The sequence below is a fragment of the Lepus europaeus genome, chromosome 9 (genome assembly GCF_033115175.1).
Source record: "Lepus europaeus isolate LE1 chromosome 9, mLepTim1.pri, whole genome shotgun sequence".
Lineage (NCBI taxonomy): Eukaryota > Metazoa > Chordata > Mammalia > Lagomorpha > Leporidae > Lepus > Lepus europaeus.
This window is the reverse complement of record NC_084835.1, coordinates 37,770,579-37,789,958: the sequence shown is the minus strand read 5'-3', so window position 1 is coordinate 37,789,958 and position 19,380 is coordinate 37,770,579. Positions and strand designations below refer to the sequence as shown.

At 43.2% G+C, this 19,380-nt stretch overlaps 1 protein-coding gene across 3 annotated transcripts in view; it reads right to left on the bottom strand.

Moving 5' to 3' along the window:
* Nucleotides 1-19,380, bottom strand: part of ATXN7 (ataxin 7) — a 171,519-nt gene that overhangs the window by 109,037 nt on the left and 43,102 nt on the right. For 2 of the 3 annotated variants that reach the window (XM_062201198.1, XM_062201202.1), the window contains exon 2: nt 15,542-15,630. The gene's annotated coding sequence lies outside the window, so the exon portion shown is untranslated. Of the gene's footprint in view, nt 1-15,541; nt 15,631-18,141; nt 18,240-19,380 lie in introns of those variants that run through there. The other variant, XM_062201199.1, reaches the window with a different exon arrangement.

The following is a 19,380-nucleotide window of genomic DNA, read 5'->3' as shown; positions in this document are numbered from 1 at the left end:
AACCCGGTGTGCCGGTGCCGCAAGGCGGAGGATTAGCCTGTTAAGCCATGGCGCCAGCCTGTTATTACTCTTACCTCAAGCTGATATGAAAATCTGAAGCCCGAGACAAAAACAATGATTCTGATCATCAGGTTACACCCTACAGTAACATCAGCTCTGTAACATGTGGGAGCTGCCTTCTTGTATACAGGGGCTTTCTCCCACTAGGTGAGAAGGTGGGTTGACTTGATTTGCATTTTTAATTTTTTAATCTCAAACATCTGGTGTGACAGAGGTGGCCAATTTCTCTGTTGAAAAGAAAGCCCAACTTGCAGAAACATAAAAATATTTAAATAAAAGTAAAAAATTAATGAGGAAATGTCACATCCCATATACAACACCAGGTACTCATGGAGAGGGCTAGTTTTTGCTTCTAAATTTAAAAGTTTATACATACATATATGAGAGTTTTTAAAAGATGTAGGAATAACTATGTCAAATACTTCCTGGATGGCATGCAAACAAGTCTGAAAAGTGAAAATAGATGTCTCTGATCATTATCAAAATACATGTGGCCCTCCAAATCTGCAAGTGACACATCCGGAGTCAACCAACCAGACTGGAAATAGTTTTTTTTTCCTTTAAAAAAAAAACAAAAACTGTGCCTGTACTTGACATGTATGGACTTTGTCATCTCACTATTCCCTAAACAATACAGTGTCACAGCTATTTATATGGCCTCTACAATGTACTGGATATTACATAAATTACTCTAGAGATATCTTAAGTATATAGGAGGACAGACATAGGTTATATGTAAATATCCAGCTTCCTGCTGATGCATACCCTGGGAGGCAGTAGGTGATGCCTCAAGCAGCTGGGTCCCTGCCATCCACAAGGGAGACCTGGATTGCTTCAGCTTGGCTCAGTCTTGGCTGTTGCAGGCCTTTGGGGAGTGAACCAGAAGATCTATGTCTCTCTTTAAAAAAAAAAAAAACAACAACAACTTTTGGGCTATCCAGTCATATAGATCCTGGAGGGAGCTTTTTGAGTACAGCTCTTCTATCTCTCAAAGGACAGGCTGAGAATGAAAACAAGTGAAGAATAGCAAACATAAAGAATATTCCCACTTCCTGAAGACATTGTTTGATTTCCCTCCTTTCCATGTGAACAAAATTTGCTAATATGATTTCTAATCACGGGGATCAATAACACTTTACAGTACTTCTTTCTTCATTTCTGTTTCATGTCTGTTTCTTCAGCGCTTTCAAATATTTTATTAAAAAGCACGCTACAGGGCTTAAGATGAAAAACACCTAAGTGTTCTCTTAGCACTATGATAGTTTTTAAGGGAAATTATTACCAATAGTGGTCGTCAATTATTAAGCACCTGCTAGGTGACAGGCATTGCTGTAGGTCTCTCACTGTATTATCTCAATAAAGTTCTGAAAGGCAGACGTTATATTATTTACAATTTCATGATGAGCAAATAAGGGAAGGCTCTGGAGCCAGTCTTGCTATTGCTGGGTTCAGATACTGACTTCCATTTATAACCTGTGAAATCTTCGGCAAGTTGCCTAATTTTTTTTTTTCAAAAGATTTATTCATTTGAAAGTCGGAGTTACACACAGAGAGGAGAGGCATAGAGAGAGACAAAGAAGGGTCTTCCATCTGAAGGTTCACTCCTCAATTGGCTACAATGGCCAGAGATGTGCCTATCCGAAGCTAGGAGCTTCTTCTGGGTCTCTCACATGGGTGAGGGGCCCAAGGGCTTGGGCCATCTTCTACTGCTTTCCCAGGCCACTGCAGAGAGCTGGATTAGAAGTGGAACAGTCGAGACTCAAAACAGCACCCATATGGGATGCCAGCATTGCAGGCAGCGGCTTTACCTACTACCCCTCAGCGCTGGCCCCAAGTTACCTAATTTGCCAACACCAACCACTGTTTCCTAATCTGTAAAATGGAGATAAGGCCAGACTGTTCTGAGGATTACATGAAAGAATTCACTGAAAGCACTTGGGATAAAGATGAACACAAATTAAGTCATCTCAAACTAAGCAATTCAGTTCAGTCTTTTTTGTTTTGTTTTGAGAGGCAGAGTGGACAGTGAGAGAGAGAGACAAAGAGAAAGGTCTTCCTTTGCCGTTGGTTCACCCTCCAATGACCGCTGCGGCCAGTGTCCTGCAGCCGGCGCACCGCACTGATCCGAAGGCAGGAGCCAGGTGCTTCTCCTGGTCTCCCATGCAGGTGCAGGGCCTGAACATTTGGGCCATCCTCCACTGCACTCCGGGGCCACAGCAGAGAGCTGGCCTGGAAGAGGGGCAACCGGGACAGGATCGGTGCCCCGACCGGGACTAGAACCCGGTGTGCCAGCGCCGCAAGGCGGAGGATTAGCCTATTGAGCCGCGGTGCCGGCCATCAGTTCAGTCTTTAGGAAGTTTACTACCAAACTGAAAAGAATGTCGGGACAGGAGTATGACATACAAACTCCCGGCATCTGCCCAACCAGTTCTCTCTTGCTGCAGTCAGGAACAATTTTACTATTTGTATACCAATAAAAAAATCCTCACTTCTAGAAAAGGCAGATTCTGATATTCCTATTTGTTTTGGGTTTCCTCATAGGTGGAATATATCACCAACACAAGTCAAAACTGAAAGCTGACAAAGCACACGTGATTTTCACATTCTGGCAGCATTTAAAAAGTGTTCCTTATCTAAAGAACATCATCTATGGAACCGGAACCGGCACTGTGGTACAGTGGTTTTTTTTTTGTTTTTTTTTTTTTTTTTTTTTTTTTTTTTTTTTTTTGACAGGCAGAGTGGATAGTGAGAGAGAGAGACAGAGAGAAAGGTCTTCCTTTTTGCTGTTGGTTCACCCTCCAATGGCCGCTGCGGCCGGCACATCTCGCTGATCCGAAGCCAGGAGCCAGGTGCTTCTCCTGGTCTCCCATGGGGTGCAGGGCCCAAGGACTTGGGCCATCCTCCACTGCCTTACCGGGCCACAGCAGAGAGCTGGCCTGGAAGAGGGGCAACCGGGATAGAATCTGGTGCCCCGACCAGGACTAGAACCCTGTGTGCTGGCGCTGCAAGGCGGAGGATTAGCCTATTAAGCCACAGCGCCGGCCTGGTACAGTGGTTTAAAACCCCAGTCTGTAGTGCCAGCATCCTATATAGGTACCAGTTCAAGTCCCTGCTGCTCCACTTCCCATCCAGCTCCCTGGTAATGTGCCTGGGAAAGCAGTGGAGGATGGGCCCTGCAGCCACATAGGAAACCCAGAAGAAGCTCCTGGCTCCTAGCTTCGGACTGGCCTATCTCTAGCCAGGCAGCCATTTGTGTAGTGAACCAATAGATGGAAGACCTCTCTTTCTCTCTGTCTCTACCTTTCTCTGTAACTCTTTTTAATAAATAAATATTTAAAAAAATTATAAACAAGCATACAAAAACAGAACAACTATGTGTTTTATCAACCATGCCACAATATACAAATTGATGACCTTTTTACCTATATACTCCCCCTTTTACACTGCAATACAAGAAAATGGCCCATACAACTCATCCTCAGTCAATATATTTTTTTAAAAAATACTGTAGTGTGCCCCTGCCTTGTTGTATGATGGCAGTCAGCGCTTCTGCCCTTGTACTTCTCAGGATGTCTCCTAGAGCTGAGGAAACCTCACTGTCTACCTGCACCTTTTAACGACAGACATTTTCTAAAGATGCGAGTAATGGGGATTCAATTGCTAACTGTTTCTTACTGCCTAGCACAAACTGAGCATGCTACTAGGCCCCAGGATGAATATAATCCATTAATAATTTTTTAAGGACAAGAGAAAAGCAGAAAGTGGAGGAAATATTGTAATTCATCTACATGCTCTTACGGAGAAATCTGTCACCACCAATTACACTGTACATAGTTTGAGAACTAGGTTGTCAGAATGAAATGCTGCCAGTTCAGAACATTTTACCTCTTCCAAGGATGTATGTAAAATATGATCCTCCTTCACCATCCAAATTTAGGGATGTTCCCAGGAGGTGCCAAGGGTAACAAGGTCTTACAAAAAGGATTATCTGCAAAGTGCATTCACTGTTAAAATGCTTTGTTCAAAGGCATAACAATGCCCCCCCCCAAAAAAAGGGCTGGTATTTCCCATCTATAAATCCAGTTTAATATAAAAAGGCTGAAACTGCCCAAAACCCTTCCAAGATGCAAGACCCCACAGAAGCTTTTGTGTTGGGAAAAAAACCACGGGGCCCAATAAAACATTTTAATAAACTTGAAAGCTAGTAACTATAGTGTATTTATCTGTACAAATTACACAGTTGGTTACAGGATTCTCCATTATCAACCCCAAAGGACGGAAGTCATCTGAGTAACAAGAAATTTAGATCCCCTGAACGAGGAATGGATTGGCTCTGGTTTTTTCATATCCTCCTAAAACTGACTGAGCCTTTGTTCATATCCTCTTGTACTCCTCTAACCACACCTCTCTCTTGCTCGCGCTCTGCAGAAGGGGTATCACAGGCAGGCCTTTCAGTGACTGGGCTCCCTCTAGTGAAATACCTTATGGCCTGTCATGAATATACCAGTAATCCAGCAGAGGGAGAACAGTGGAAAGAGTGAAATGGATTCATCAGCTCAGTGGCTAAAAGTGCTGACAATCAAGTGCAACATTAGGAATAATAAGGATAGCTGCAATAGGGGACCTATGAAAAATAATTATCTTTTTGAAGGTTTAATCTATACACCTATGCATTCTACAAAACACATCATTTGGTAAGTCTTTGTTTCCTTAATATGTATGAAACTTCATATGAATTCTCCCAAAAAAAATTTTTATCATAATAGCAAACAGCTTGAAGAAACAAAAATTTAAATAAACAAATAAAAGATAAAAATAAAAAGTAATAAATTAATAATGCCCAAACGTTTCTAAATATTTAATACTGATCTGTAGTTTTATGATAAATTTAATCTGAAATCTTGATTTAGAGGCAGGTATTAGGACACCACTGGAGATGCCCGCATCCTATATCACAGTGCCTGGGTTCAAGTCTTTGTTGTTTCCAACTCGGCTTCTTGACAATGCACATCCTGATAGGCAGAAAATGATAGTTTAAGTACTTGGCTCCCTGCCACCCATGTGGGAAATGAGGATTGAGTTCTAGCTCCTTAATGCGTTGTGGGCACTTTGGTAGTCAACAAGCAGATACACAAACACTCACTCTCTCTCTCTCTCTGATTTCCAAATACACAAATATATATATATAATATATAATATATATATATATATATATATATATATTTGACATGCAGAGTTAGACAGTGAGAGGGAGAGAGAAAGGTCTTCCTTCTGTTGGTTCACCCCCTAAATGGTTGCTATGGCCAGCGCGCTGCGCCGAACCGAAGCTAGGAGCCAGGTGCTTCCTCCTGGTCTCCCCTGCAGGCGCAGGGCCCAAGCACTTGGGCCATCCTCCACTGCCTTCCCAGAGAGCTGGACTGGAAGAGGAGCAACCGGCACCCCAACCAGGACTAGAACCTGGGGTGCTGGCGCCGCAGACGGAGGATTAGCCTAGTGAGCCGCGGCACCGGCCCACAAAAAAATTTTAAAAATTAAAAGACAACAAGCTATTGAGTTAAAAAGAGAAATCATGATTTAAACTTTTTATGTTGGGGCCAGCCCTGTGGCGCAGTAAGCTAAGCTTCCACCATACAGGCCCCAGTTTGTATTCTGGCTGTTCCTCTTTGGATCCAGTTCTCTGCTATGGCCTTGGGCCCCTCCTCCCACGTGGGAGACCCAGAAGAAGCTCCTGCCTCCTGGCTTTGCATCAGCCCAGCTCTAGCTATTGTGGCCATTTGGGGAATGAACCAGTAGATGGAAGACCTCTCTCTCTCTCCCTCCCTCTGTATGTAACTCTACCTCTTGAAGAAATAAAAATAAATAAATAAATAAAGTCATTAGGTTGAGGAGTTTTAAAAACACAGAAAGGTTTAAGTTATAGAAAACGAATAGAGGCCAGCGCAGCGGCTCACTAGGCTAATCCCCCAGCTGCGGTGCCAGCACCCCAGGTTCTAGTCCCTGTTGGGGCACCGTATTCTGGGATTCTGTCCTGGTTGCTCCTCTTCCAGTCCAGCTCTCTGCTGTGGCCCGGGAAGGCAGTGGAAGGAGGCCCAGGTCTTTGGGCCCTGCACCCGCAGGGGAGACTAGGAGGAAGCGCCTGGCTCCTGGCTTCAGATAGGCTCAGCGCACTGGCCACAGCGCATCTGCTGCAGCGGCCATTTAGGGGTGAACTAACAGAAAAGGAAGACCTTTCTCTCCGTCTCTCTCTCTCTAATTCTGCCTGTCCAAAAAAAAAACGAATAGAAAAGCTGGACCAACATTCAAATGTATGAGGAGACTGACTACAGTATTACTATACTACTGCACATACAATACAATGCAAAGATTAGACACAGTTAGAAATAATTTCCTATGTCATCTTTGTATGCAGAAAGCTTTCACCAGAAGCTGTAAATATCATCATCATACAGGATCAGCACTTCAGAGCATGGATTCTAGAACCAATCCACACAAACTGAAACCCATTTGTACAGCTGATAAACTCTAACTCTGGGGAACTCATCCTCTCTCTCTCTCTGTCTGTTTCTTTACCCATGATTAACAAGAGTCTATTTTTTATGAGGAACATTATGATACTAATAGTGCAAAAGCACAATACATATGTGTCAGCTATTATCATGAGTAGCCTGAGTGTGTCACAGAGTCTGCCCCAATTCTAGTCTAGTTGTGCTATACTATCGCATAGTCTTGCTGAAGTGCTTCAGTTATGGCAGTCCTTGCCCTAACACTTTTGGAGGCTCCCCACTGACCAATGAAATTACTTAAAACTGTTCTCCTGGCCGGTGCCGCGGCTCAATAGGGTAATCCTCCGCCTGCAGTGCCGGCACACCGGGTTCTAGTCCCGGTTGCCCCTCTTCCAGGCCAGCCCTCTGCTATGGCCCGGGAGTGCAGTGGAGGATGGCCCAAGTGCTTGGGCCCTGTACCCCATGGGAGACCAGGATAAGCACCTGGCTCCTGCCTTCAGATCAGCGCGGTGCGCCGGCCACAGTGTGCCGGCCGCGGCGGCCACTGGAGGGTGAACCAATGGCAAAGGAAGACCTTTCTCTCTGTCTCTCTCTCTCACTGTCCACTCTGCCTGTCAAAAAACAAAACAAAAAACAAAAAAACTGTTCTCCTAGCATCAAGGTCCTCAATGGCTGGCTACCACCTCAGCTCCACCACTTCTACAGTGTTCAATTCCAGCCTGCAGGTACTATATGGTCTATCCAAAACAACTGATTTACTGCTTCCAATATGCTCTCCCCTCAGCTCCCAGATCCTAAGTCTTTGGACATATAGGTAATTCTATTTATAATTTAGTCCCTCTCTTTGCTGAAACTCAACTCAGGTCTCTTATAAAATTCCATTTCTTCAAATTCTTTCCTGATCCCTTCCACTAAATACTAGGAAACTCATCTCCATCTCCTAATCATAGGACTTCAGGGAATGGAGTCAAAAGTACTCATACATGCTCTGAAATCAAGATGGCAATGAGCTAAACACTTAAGTCATCTAGGTAGGGATGAACAATTTACATTCCTAACATAAGGATGTCACTTGGAACCTAGAACCCACAAACTATCAGAAGTGTTGCACACCGATCCCCAAGTGGGACAGCAAAATGCCCTAGAACTGAATTCTAGGATGCACAGTTCAAGCGTGTTAGTATAAGAAGAAAGGAACAACACAAGATGTTTTTTCCTCCTTTGCGCAGCAAAGTTTCAGCTCCAAGCAAAGCCACAGTCAACATGGCACCCCGGGTTCTCCATATACCTTCTTTGCACCCCAATCCAATAACGGATCTAGGTCTGCACTGCTTTTCAAAGGACAGATTGTTCCATGCAAACCTGTGTTCCCTTCCCGCCTACAAATTAAAGCCTTCTCTTTCCTGGATGAGGTAAAAGGTCTACAAATGTAACTACTTGGTCACTAATGTGCTTGAATGACTAAGAATGAATTGGGTTCCCCTTCCCTCCCTTCCCCCAAGTTACACACACACACACACACAAAGAAATTCTCAAGTAAGAGGTGCGATCTTAACCCAAATGACTTTCTAAACCTTTCTTCCCAGCAGCATACAATTATTACACTGCCATTGCCACTCTGATTTTATATACATGGCATAAAAAAATGGCTCTCAGAGAAGTTTCTGACTTTTTATTTTGACTCATACTTTTTTTAAAAAATATTTTAACTTATTTGAGAGGTAGAGTTACAGACCGTGAGAGGGAGAGATAGAGAGAAAGGTCTTCCTTCTGTTGGTTCACTCCCCAGATGGCCACAATGGCCAGAGCTGCGTCAGTCTGAAGACAGGAGCCAGGAGCTTCTTGCAGGTCTCCCGTGCAGGGGCAGAGGCCCAAGCATTTGGGCCATCTTCTACTGCTTTCCCAGGCCATAGCAGAGAGCTGGATTGGAAGAGGGGCAGCCAGGACTAGAACCCAGCACCCATATGGGATGCTGGCACCTCAGGCAGAGGATTAACCTACTGTGCCGCGGAGCTGGCCCCTCATACTTTTTTTTGATCAATGCAAAGTCTTCAGGTCTTGAAGACCTTGATCTTTTTCCCAGGGTCTCTCCATCCCCCACAAACTGCTCTAAGCAACTACAGTCCAGTTTAGAAAACAAGGATTTTTACAAAGCACGAGGATTTTTCCAAACGGTTTCTGGGACAGTGGCAGCAGAGTAGCAAATCTAGCTTTAATCAGACTTACCAGGTATTTCTTTTAAAAACAGAATCAAATATATAAGCTAGAATTCATCAAAGTTAAACTTTTATGCTTCAAATACACCATCAAGAAAGTGAAAAGACATCCACAGGACAGAGAAACTTTTTACAAATCATTTATCTGATAAGAGACACACCTAGAATGCAGAAAGAACTCTTACAACTTAATAACTTTTTTTAAAAAAAAGATAGGGGTGTGCATACGGCAGAGGAGTAAGCTGCCCCTTGAGATGCCTATACCTCGTTTCGGAGTACCTCCTCTCACAATCCAGCTTCCTTCTACTGCACCTGAAATGAATCAGGAGCTATTCCAAGTTCTTGAGTTCCTGCTCCCTAAGTAGGAGACCTGGATAGAATTCCTGGCATCTGGCTTTGCTCTGCCTCAGCAGCTGTTTTGGGCATTTGGGGACTGAATGAGCCAATGCAAGATCTCTCTCTCTCACCAGCCCTCCCTCTCCGTCACTCTGCCTTTCATATCAATCAATAAATAGATGATTTTCACAAAATTTTTAAAGATAACCCACCTTTTTTATTTTTATTTTTTCTTTTTTAGACAGGCAGAGTGGACAGTGAGAGAGAGAAACAGAGAAAAAGGTCTTCCTTTTGCCGTTGGTTCACCCTCCAGTGGCTACCGCGGCCGGCGCACTGATCTGAAGCCAGGAGCCAGGTGTTTATCCTGGTCTCCCATGGGGGGCAGGGCCCAAGCACCTGGGCCATCCTCCACTGCACTCCCAGGCCACAGCAGAGAGCTGGCCTGGAAGAGGGGAAACTGGGACAGAATCCGGCGCCCTGACTGGGACTAGAACCTGGGGTGCCGGCGCAGCAGGCGGAGGATTAGCCTAGTGAGCCGCGGTGCCGGCCGATAACCCAACTTTTAAAACAGGCCAAAGGTCTCAACAGACATTTCTCCAAAGATACTGTGGATCACCTACAGGTAAATGAAAAGATGCTCAGCACCACAAGTTATTATGGAAATGCAAATCAAAACTGTAAGAGATACTGCATCCAAAAGAATGGCTGGGGGCCGGTGCTGTGGTGCAGCAGGGTAAAACCCTGGCCTACAGTGCCAGCATCTCATATGAGTACTGGTTCGAGTTCTGGCTGCTCCACTTCCGATCCAGCCTTGCTAACGTGCCTGGCCAAGAAGTGGAGGATGCCCCAAGTCCTTGGGCCCCTGCACCCAAGTGGGAGACCTGGAAGAAGCTCCTAGCTCTTGGCTTCGGATCGGCCCAGCTCCCGACAGCTTGAGGCTACTTGGGAGTGAACCAGTGGATGGAAGACCTCTCTGGTTCTCTGTCTCTAGTGACAGAGACCTTTCTCCACAACTCTTTCAAATAAATAAATCTCTTTTTTAAAAAAATGGCTGTAATGAAAATTAATGGGCATGTGTGGTGTTGAAGTTAAAATAAACTGGTAAGAACATCGGTGTCCCATGTTGGAGTAACTTGGTTTAGAGTCCCAATTCTGGCTATCAATTCCAGTTTCCTGCCAATGGAGTCCCTGGAGGTGGCAGGTGATAGGGTCCCCACCACCCATGTGAGACACTTAAATGAGACACTTAAATATTTTATGATACCTTGGCTGGCGCCACGGCTCAATAGGCTAATCCTCCACGTGCGGTGCCGGCACACCGGGTTCTAGTCCCGGTCAGGGCGCCGGATTCTGTCCCGGCTGCACCTCTTCCAGGCCAGCTCTCTGCTGTGGCCCGGGAGTGCAGTGGAGGATGGCCCAAGTGCTTGGGCCCTGCACCCCATGGGAGACCAGGAGAAGCACCTGGCTCCTGCCATCGGATCAGCGCGATGCGCCGACTGCAGCGTGCTGGCCGCGGCGGCCATTGGAGGGTGAACCAACAGCAAAGGAAGACCTTTCTCTCTGTCTCTCTCTTTCTCTCACTGTCCACTCTGTCAAAAAAATAAAAAAATATTTTATGATACCTTAAGCTTTTTCAAATAGAATTATGTAGCATTTTACTTTTTGTTTTTTGTCTTTTTTTTTCTTTTCACAAATGAAAAGTATAACATACAACATCACAATCCAAATGAAAAGTGGACAATCAAAATATAATTTTTTTTAAAGTGACATGCAAAAGATACCACACGGGGCCAACGGTGTGGCATAGTAGGTTAAGGCTCTGTCTGCAGTGCCGGCATCCCATATGGGTATGGGTACCAAGTCTAGTCCCAGCTACTCCTCTTCTGATCAAGCTCTCGGCTACGACCTGGGAAAGCAGTGGAAGATGGCCCAAGTACTTGGGGCCCTGCACCCCTTTGGGAGAACCAGATCAGGCACCTAGCTCCTAGCTTCAGATTAGCCCAGCTCCAGCCATTCCAGCCATTTGGGAAGTGAGCCAGTGGATGGGAAGATCTTTGTCTCCTCCTCTCTGTGTTTAACTCTACCTATCAAATCAATCAATAGATAATTTTTTTTTAAAAAGAGATACCGTACACATAGGTACCCATTTCTGTGAAAAACAAAGAGATAATGATGACAAGTTTGTGCATACAAAACAATTTAGATAAATCTAGACTTATGGGAAGTATAGTGTGAGAAAATTAAATTTAACATTTTAAATTTAAATAGATTTTTACTAACATTTACAGAATAGATTATTTTTTAAAAGCATGCTTTTATAATCAGACACTCTAATAAGGATATTTTCTAACAGAACAACAAATCCTAAATTAATTTTGAGACTTTTGGGAGATTTCCACATAACTCAGTAACGTAACTAGTAGTAACAGATCGATTAAACCAAAGGCTGTTTCCTTTGCTTTAAAATAGCCTTTGGCTTGTATTCCCAAAGCACCAACATCTCTTCAATCTCCTCCTGCTTCCCAGAGTCCATGCTGCCATATTTCACAGGTGATAAGCTCCTTGACCTGGCAGTTAACATCTTTCACTATGCAGCCTAACCTCTTCCCACCCTTGTCACCCATCACTCCCCTTGCAATGACTTTACTCTAAACCAGACAGCTGTGTCCAAGACATAAAATATATGTCTGTGAAAGTTGAGTACCATTCTTTTTTTCACAATAAAGGTAAAATTCACATGAACTACAATTCACTATTTTAACCATTTTAAATTGTATAATTTTCTGGCATTTTAGTACATTCACAATGTGGTGTGACCAACATCACTATCTAATTCCAGAACATTTTCATCACCTCAAAAGAAAACCCCCATATTTATTAAGTGGTCTTTCTCTAATCCTCCCTCCCCAATCCCCTACAATCAAATTTCCTTTCTGTCTGTATGGATTTGCCTATTACAGACATGTCATATAAATGGACTCATATTACATGTGGATTTTTCTGTCTGGCTTATTTATTTAGTAAAGTGCTTTCAAGGTTCACCCATGCTGGAGCATGTATCAGCATTTCATTCCTTTTCATAGCTGAATAATATAGTAGTCACCCCTTATCTGAGGTTCAGTTACCAGGAGTCATCCTCAGTTTGAAAATGTTAAATGGAAAATTCTAGAAATAAATCTACTAAATTTTGAAGTGTGCACTTTCTGAATGACGAAACCTTGCATTGTCCCTGCTCCATCCTACCCAGGATGTGAACTATCCCTTTGTCTAGCATATCTGTACTACATATGCCACCTGTAACAAACCAGTCATCTTGGTTAACGCATCAACTATCATATGATCACAGTGCCTGAGACACTTACATAGTAGCCTAATGTAATATCACAGTGCCTATGTAATTCAGCTCACATCCTCTTCTCAAGCAGGCAATTGTTTCACTACACATCATCACAAGAGGGTAGAATATAGCACAGTAAGATATTCTGAGACAGAGGGAGACAAAAACTATATTTATGAAATAGTTTATTATTTTAATTATTTTATTTTCAGTTATTTTTAATCTCTTACTGTGCCTTATTAATAAACTTTATCAAAGTGCCAGTTCTAGTACCAGCTACTTTACTTCCGACCCAGCTCCCTGCTAATATATATTGGAAGATAACAAAGGATTGTCCAAGTGCTTCGGCCCCTGCCACCAATGTCAAAGACCCAGATGGAGTTCTAGGCTCCTGGTTTTTGCCTAGTTCAGCCCTGGCTGTTGCAGGCATTTGGGGAGTGACACAACGAATAGAAGATCTCTTTCTATGTCATTTTTCCTTTTAAGTAGATGAAAATAAACATTTCTTCAAAATTTACATTAGAGAAATACATCCAAGAGATCTACAGCACAACTTGGTGGCTATAGTTAATAAAATAAAATTTAAAATTGCTAAGAGTAGACCTTAATAAATGCCCTTACTATCAAAAAATGCTAAGTATATAGGGTAATGTATCCATTACTTAGCTCACTTTAGTCATTCCACAGCATATACATATTTCAAAGCAGTATGTTGTATGTGATAAATACATGTAATTCTAATTTGTCAATTAAAAAAATAAGGTAAGTGCCAATTCAATGTCAGAGGTCTTTGTCCCTTTGATTTACTAAATCATCCCCACTGCCCACAAGAGAATATAACCTGTAGGTTGTCACTAAATAAAAATTTGCTGAATGAATGAATTCTGAGCCTACAATCAGCTGGTGCTGAGAAGGAGCTGCCACTCTACATTGGTGATGGACTTGCCAGTTTCTCAAAGTTCGACCTGGCCCACTTTATTCCCCGATCTGTATGGTCCTTACACACTTTTGAGTCTGTGAATCCTCCTCTTTCCTTGTCCCTAGTTATTTACTTCCTGGTATAAAATTAATCCTTTCATCAAAATAGTGTTCAAAAAGTATAAGTCATAATTGTAGTCCATGGAAATCACCTCCTATTATGTTTTTTCCACCAGGGGCAATCCCTAAGCACAGAGCAGAATCTCATTAAATCACTGAGGCCTTAAGAACTCTCTGGCATTCTGCCAAATGTATTCCTCCCTATCTTCTCCATGACCCCCACCATTGCCAGGGGCCGTTCATCCTACAGGATAGCCCTTTCTTCTTTGGCACCTGCCTGAAATTCCACAATGAATATCACCCATTGTGATGACTCTGATGATCACCTAAGAATAACTCTGCATTGCAGGCCCTTCACCTTTAGTTCAGAATATTTTTAAAGCTTATATTGAAGGTAGAGACTTCATAAACCACCCAGATCCTTGTTCGTCTAAATACTTAAAACAGAAGTACGACCTCTTCCTGAAGTTCACTCTTTGATTTGGTAATGGTGAACATCTTCTAAGGATGAATAGGAATGCATGTTATACAAAATGTTTCCAGTTTTCTTATAATTGCCTAAAACTACTTTACATTTGTTGCCTAACTACATAAACTGATCAATTCCAAAGGCTCAAACTCCTTTGGTCTTTCCTCTTTGGATTTGTTCAGTTTTATCCTTCAATGACTCTTACTGCATCTTTTTTTTTTTTTTTTTTGACAGGCAGAGTGGACAGTGAGAGAGAAAGAGACAGAGAGAAAGGTCTTCCTTTTGCCGTTGCTTCACCCTCCAATGGCCGCTGCGGTTGGCGCGCTGCGGCCAGTGCACCGCGCTGATCCGATGGCAGGAGCCAGGTGCTTCTCCTGGTCTCCCATGGGGTGCAGGGCCCAAGCACTTGGGCCATCCTCCACTGCACTCCCTGGCCACAGCAGAGAGCTGGCCTGGAAGAGGGGCAACCAGGACAGAATCCGGCGCCCCGACTGGGACTAGAACCCGGTGTGCCGGCGCCGCAAGGTGGAGGATTAGCCTAGTGAGCTGCGGCGCCGGCCTTACTGCATCTTAACTTATAAGCCCCCTCAATGCTTTCAGGAGTAGGAGAGAGAAACTTTTTTTTTTTTTAAATCAAAATTCATCCAGTTTTTCTCCTTTTTTACATTATGTGCAATTTGGCCATTCTCCTTCCAAAACAATAAACGCACAATGGTGAATATATAATGAGACAGGCTATTAATGTAAGTGACTGTTTTTATAAGGATCTAGGAATACACACAAGCTATATGATGGTTTTCGTAAAGGCACGAGGCCCAGAAAGTGTGCCTGAAGAGTCACCCGCCTGTTTACAGTCTTGCTTAGGATCTTTTCTGGAGTCTACATTGTTTAGGGAGAGAAAAAAAAAAAAAAAAAACAAGAGCCAGGTGAAACGGAGCTAAAAAGAAACATAAGAACATATCTTGGGACAATACCCCCGGAAAAAGTGGGCATGGATTAAGACAAAAAGAACTCCTACAGTCTTCCTGCAATTTTAACAAATTTGGGGGGTGGGTAAGGATATTATTTAGCAGTGTCTATGTGGAAAAACACCTATTAATATCATACTCCTAAAATTAATGCTATTTTATGTTAATGAGATCATATTCAGGAGTACACTTAAAATTAGAGATCTTATTCAGATACCTTAATTTAAATGCAGTGTAAGGGAGGGCTTCTGGTGTAGCAGTTAAGACACTACGTGAGACATCTGCATCCCATATCATAAGTGCCTTAGTTCAAGTCCAGGCTTCTCTGCTTCCAGTACAGCTTCCTGCTACCGAGAACATTGGTTCAAGAGCTTGGCTCCCTGTTACCCATGAGGTAGATCCGGATTGAGTTCTGAGCTCCTGGCTTTGGACTGGCCCAACCATGACTGTTGTTGGCATCAGGGGAGTAAGCCAGCAGAAGGAAGGTCTGTCTGTCTGACTCCCTGCCTTTCAAATAAAAGGAAAAACAAAAACCAAAAAACCCCATTATCATGCTGTGGAAAACCGAAAGCGAGGCATTTATGTAGCTGTGCTATGTCAGAACATCCAGTTACCTTTTCTTTGGAGGACAGGCCAGATATCCTGATTGATTTATCAGTGACTCTTCATCTGCTGTGACTGTGGAAGCTCCTCCTTCTTAATGCTGTTCGGACACACACAAAAAAGAAAAAGGGCAAAGGGATGAAACAGTGGATAAAGCTAATCAGAAATGTATAATCTCGTTAGTTGCCAGATGTTCCAAAATTATTATACATGCTTTGAAATGTCATTGTTAAAATTCAGGGCTCTCTGCCAATTTTATAACAAATGCAACTCAGTTTCTTATTTTACAACGAATTTAATTGGCTATATTTACAATAAACTAGGAACAAATGACTATTCAATATGTATATAGAGTCAGTCTCCTGGGGCTCAAAATCACTGTGTATAATTTGCCACTAATGAGTTTTCACTTAATTTTTAAAACAGCTATTGAGAAAACCTGCTCCAATAAAAACTGTCAGAATCAGATTTTAAAAACACACACTGAACAAGATTATTTGGAGTGTTTACTCTGTCCGTCATCATTTGGCAGTTTATAAAAGCAAATCATAGTACTTTAGGCAGGAAACAAAACTCAGTTAAACCATCTTCCTAAAAAGCGCCAGGAAATTACGTGCTCCATTATCTTCACAGTTGTGTGCATATGTGCACATATGTATTTCAGATAAAATGTGGATATTATTTAAATTGGAGAGGAGTAGTGAGTTAAAGAGTCCAAGGACTGGAGATTTGAATACCAAGAGTTTGAAAGTAAGCTGATTTTCAAATTTGACATGTAAGTACGGGCAACAGCATAGTTCCAAGCAGATGCTGTCGAAGTACAAAGCAGAAGGCAGGCGACTTCACATGAAAAATTCACTTCTAATACACTTTGTTTCCTTGTAATCTTCACTGACTATACATCAAAGTCAAGTGGTAGGAAGACTGCTTTGCTCAACCTGTATTTTTATACACTCTAAATTGGTTGATAATCCAAATGTTTCTACAGCTTGAGACCTTAAGATACTATAAATTCTGAAAGTAAGTGACTGAAATTCCACACAATATTTTGAACACTCATTATTATCTTTATCGGCTTTTAAGTTAGTCCTGGACCATATCCTTTCCCTTTCCCTTTTTAATATGGTTTCAGGGGTGGGCATTTCGCCTGGTGGTAGACACACCAGATGAGACCCACCTGTCCCCTATTAGAGTGCCTGGGTTGAATACTAGGCTCTGGCTCCTGATACAAGCTTCCTGCTGATGCAGACCCTGGGGGAGGAGGCAGCAGTAATGGCTCATATAACTGCATCACTGCCACACATGTGAGAAAGTGCAATGCGTTCTGACTCCCAGCTTCAGCCAGGCCCAGTCTTGGCCACTGTAGGTATTTGGGAGTTAAGCAGGAGATGGGACCACTCACACTTTCTCATTCTCTCATATTCTCTCTCTCCCTCCCTCCTCCCTCCCTCCATCTGAATGTCTTTCTTTCTCTACCTCTCAAAAAAAAAAAAGGGGGGGTGGGGGTGGGGGAGCAGTGCTCTGGCACAGCAGGTAAAGCTGCCACCTACAGTGCCAGCATCCCATGTAGTCACAGGTTCGATTCAAGTCTAGGCTGTTCCACTTCCAATCCAGCTCTCTGCTATGGACTGGGAAAGCAGTGGAAGATGGCCCAAGTCCTTCGGCCCCTACACCCATGTGGGAGACTTGGAAGAAGTTCTAGGCTCCTTTCTTCAGATTGGCCCAGCTCCGGCCATTGTGGTCAACTGGGGAGTGAACCTGCGGATGAAAGACCTCTCTCTCTCTCTCTCTCTCTCTCTCTCTCAATCTCTACCTAACTCTGCCTTTGAAATAATATAAATAAATCTTTATTTTTATTTTATTTTTTTTATTTTTGACAGGCAGAGTGGACAGTGAGAGACAGAGCAAAAGGTCTTCCTTTTGCCGTTGGTTCACCCTCCAATGGCCGCCGCGGTTGGCGCGCTGCGGCCGGCGCACCGCGCTGATCCGATGGCAGGAGCCAGGTGCTTCTCCTGGTCTCCCATGGGGTGCAGGGCCCAAGCACTTGGGCCATCCTCCACTGCACTCCCTAGCCACAGCAGAGAGCTGGCCTGGAAGAGGGGCAACCGGGACAGGATCGGTGCCCCAACCGGGACTAGAACCCGGTGTGCCGGCGCTGCAAGGCGAAGGATTAGCCTAGTGAGCCGCAGTGCCGGCCGAAATAATATAAATAAATCTTTTTAAAAAAAAAGGGCAAAGGACTTGAACAGACATTTAACAACAACAACAAAAACCAAAACCACAAACAAAATAGTCTGTTTATTCACACACAAAATGCTACTCAATAATTCTTAAAATAATTACTAAAATCTTTGTAAGCCAGATGTTTCTCTTTTCCATACTTCTAACTCCTTCCCGGTCTCCCATCTTTTTAAAAATTTCTCTGATTTCCATTTTAGTGTTCGTTTTCTGCCTCACTTCCAATGAAAGCCACTATCTTGCTTAACATGTCCGTCCTGAGCCTAAATTCATTTCTTTACAACCTAAACATTTTACAGCTATGCAAAATCACTGACAGTAAGCTACAAATTACTATGACTGACACAATCAGTAAAGATGTTATGTTCACTACCTCTGATAGTGATGCCTTCAGAATAGACAGGAAGCAGCGGTGCAACACCGGCACAAGGATAGACTGTGCCTGTTCTTATTTCACCAGGTCAGGACACTTTTTCAGTTTTCCATCAGGACGCTCCAGCTGTTTCTCCAAAGTACCCAAGGAAGTCATCAGATTTGGGGTACTATGAAATCTCCCCAAGGCAGTTCTGGCTTTGAAAGAATTCACCCTGTACCATGCCTTAAAAAATGCTTTTCAGGAAATGCTATTCTTGGGGAAAAATGGTACAACAGTTACTAAAAATAAGCATTTAAAAATATTAATTTCTTTACTCAGAAAAGGGGTCAGGAGTTTTTCTTTAGTAAGAAAAAAATACCTATTGGATGCTTGTACATATTCTCTCATTTGATTGTCACAACAACCCTGTATTCAAAAGGGCCATTTATGATCTCTATTAGTAAGAAAACACACTGAGCGAGACCATAATCTGCTCAAGATTACCCAGCAAATCAGTGTTTTGAAATAGGAACTAGACTCTGGGCCTTTGACGCCCATCAGTTCCCTTTACAGTACACCAAACTGCCTAAACAGCAACTTCACTTTCTTTTATGAAAAGAAATAGTTTAAAAAATAGACGGGAAATTTTTTGAAAACTGTAAAATGTGATACCTTTAATTCATACATCACATACAATATCACAAGTATTCAATACGTATCATCTTTTTTAAGTTTCTCGTCAAAGGATTGCCAGTTAGAGGAAATGAGAATACATAACTGGAATGTTCTCCAAAGCCCTAAAAAGCATAAATCTGATTTAGTTATTATTATTATTATTATTATTTTGACGGGCAGAGTGGACAGTAAGAGAGAGAGACAGAGAGAAAGGTCTTCCTTTTTGCCGTTGCTTCACCCTCCAATGGCCGCCCCGGCTGGCGCGCTGTGGCTGGCGCACCACGCTGATCCGATGGCAGGAGCCAGGTGCTTCTGGTCTCCCATGGGGTGCAGGGCCCAAGCACTTGGGCCATCCTCCACTGCACTCCCTGGCCACAGCAGAGAGCTGGCCTGGAAGAGGGGCAACAGGGACAGAATCGGTGCCCTGACCAGGACTAGAACCTGGTGTACCGGCGCCGCAGGCGGAGGATTAGCCTATTGAGCCGCGGCGCTGGCCAGATTTAGTTATTTTTTTTTAAGAGGGAAAGAGAATAAGATTATAGAAGACATTTTCTCTTACGAAGCTGCCTAGTCCATGGTGAC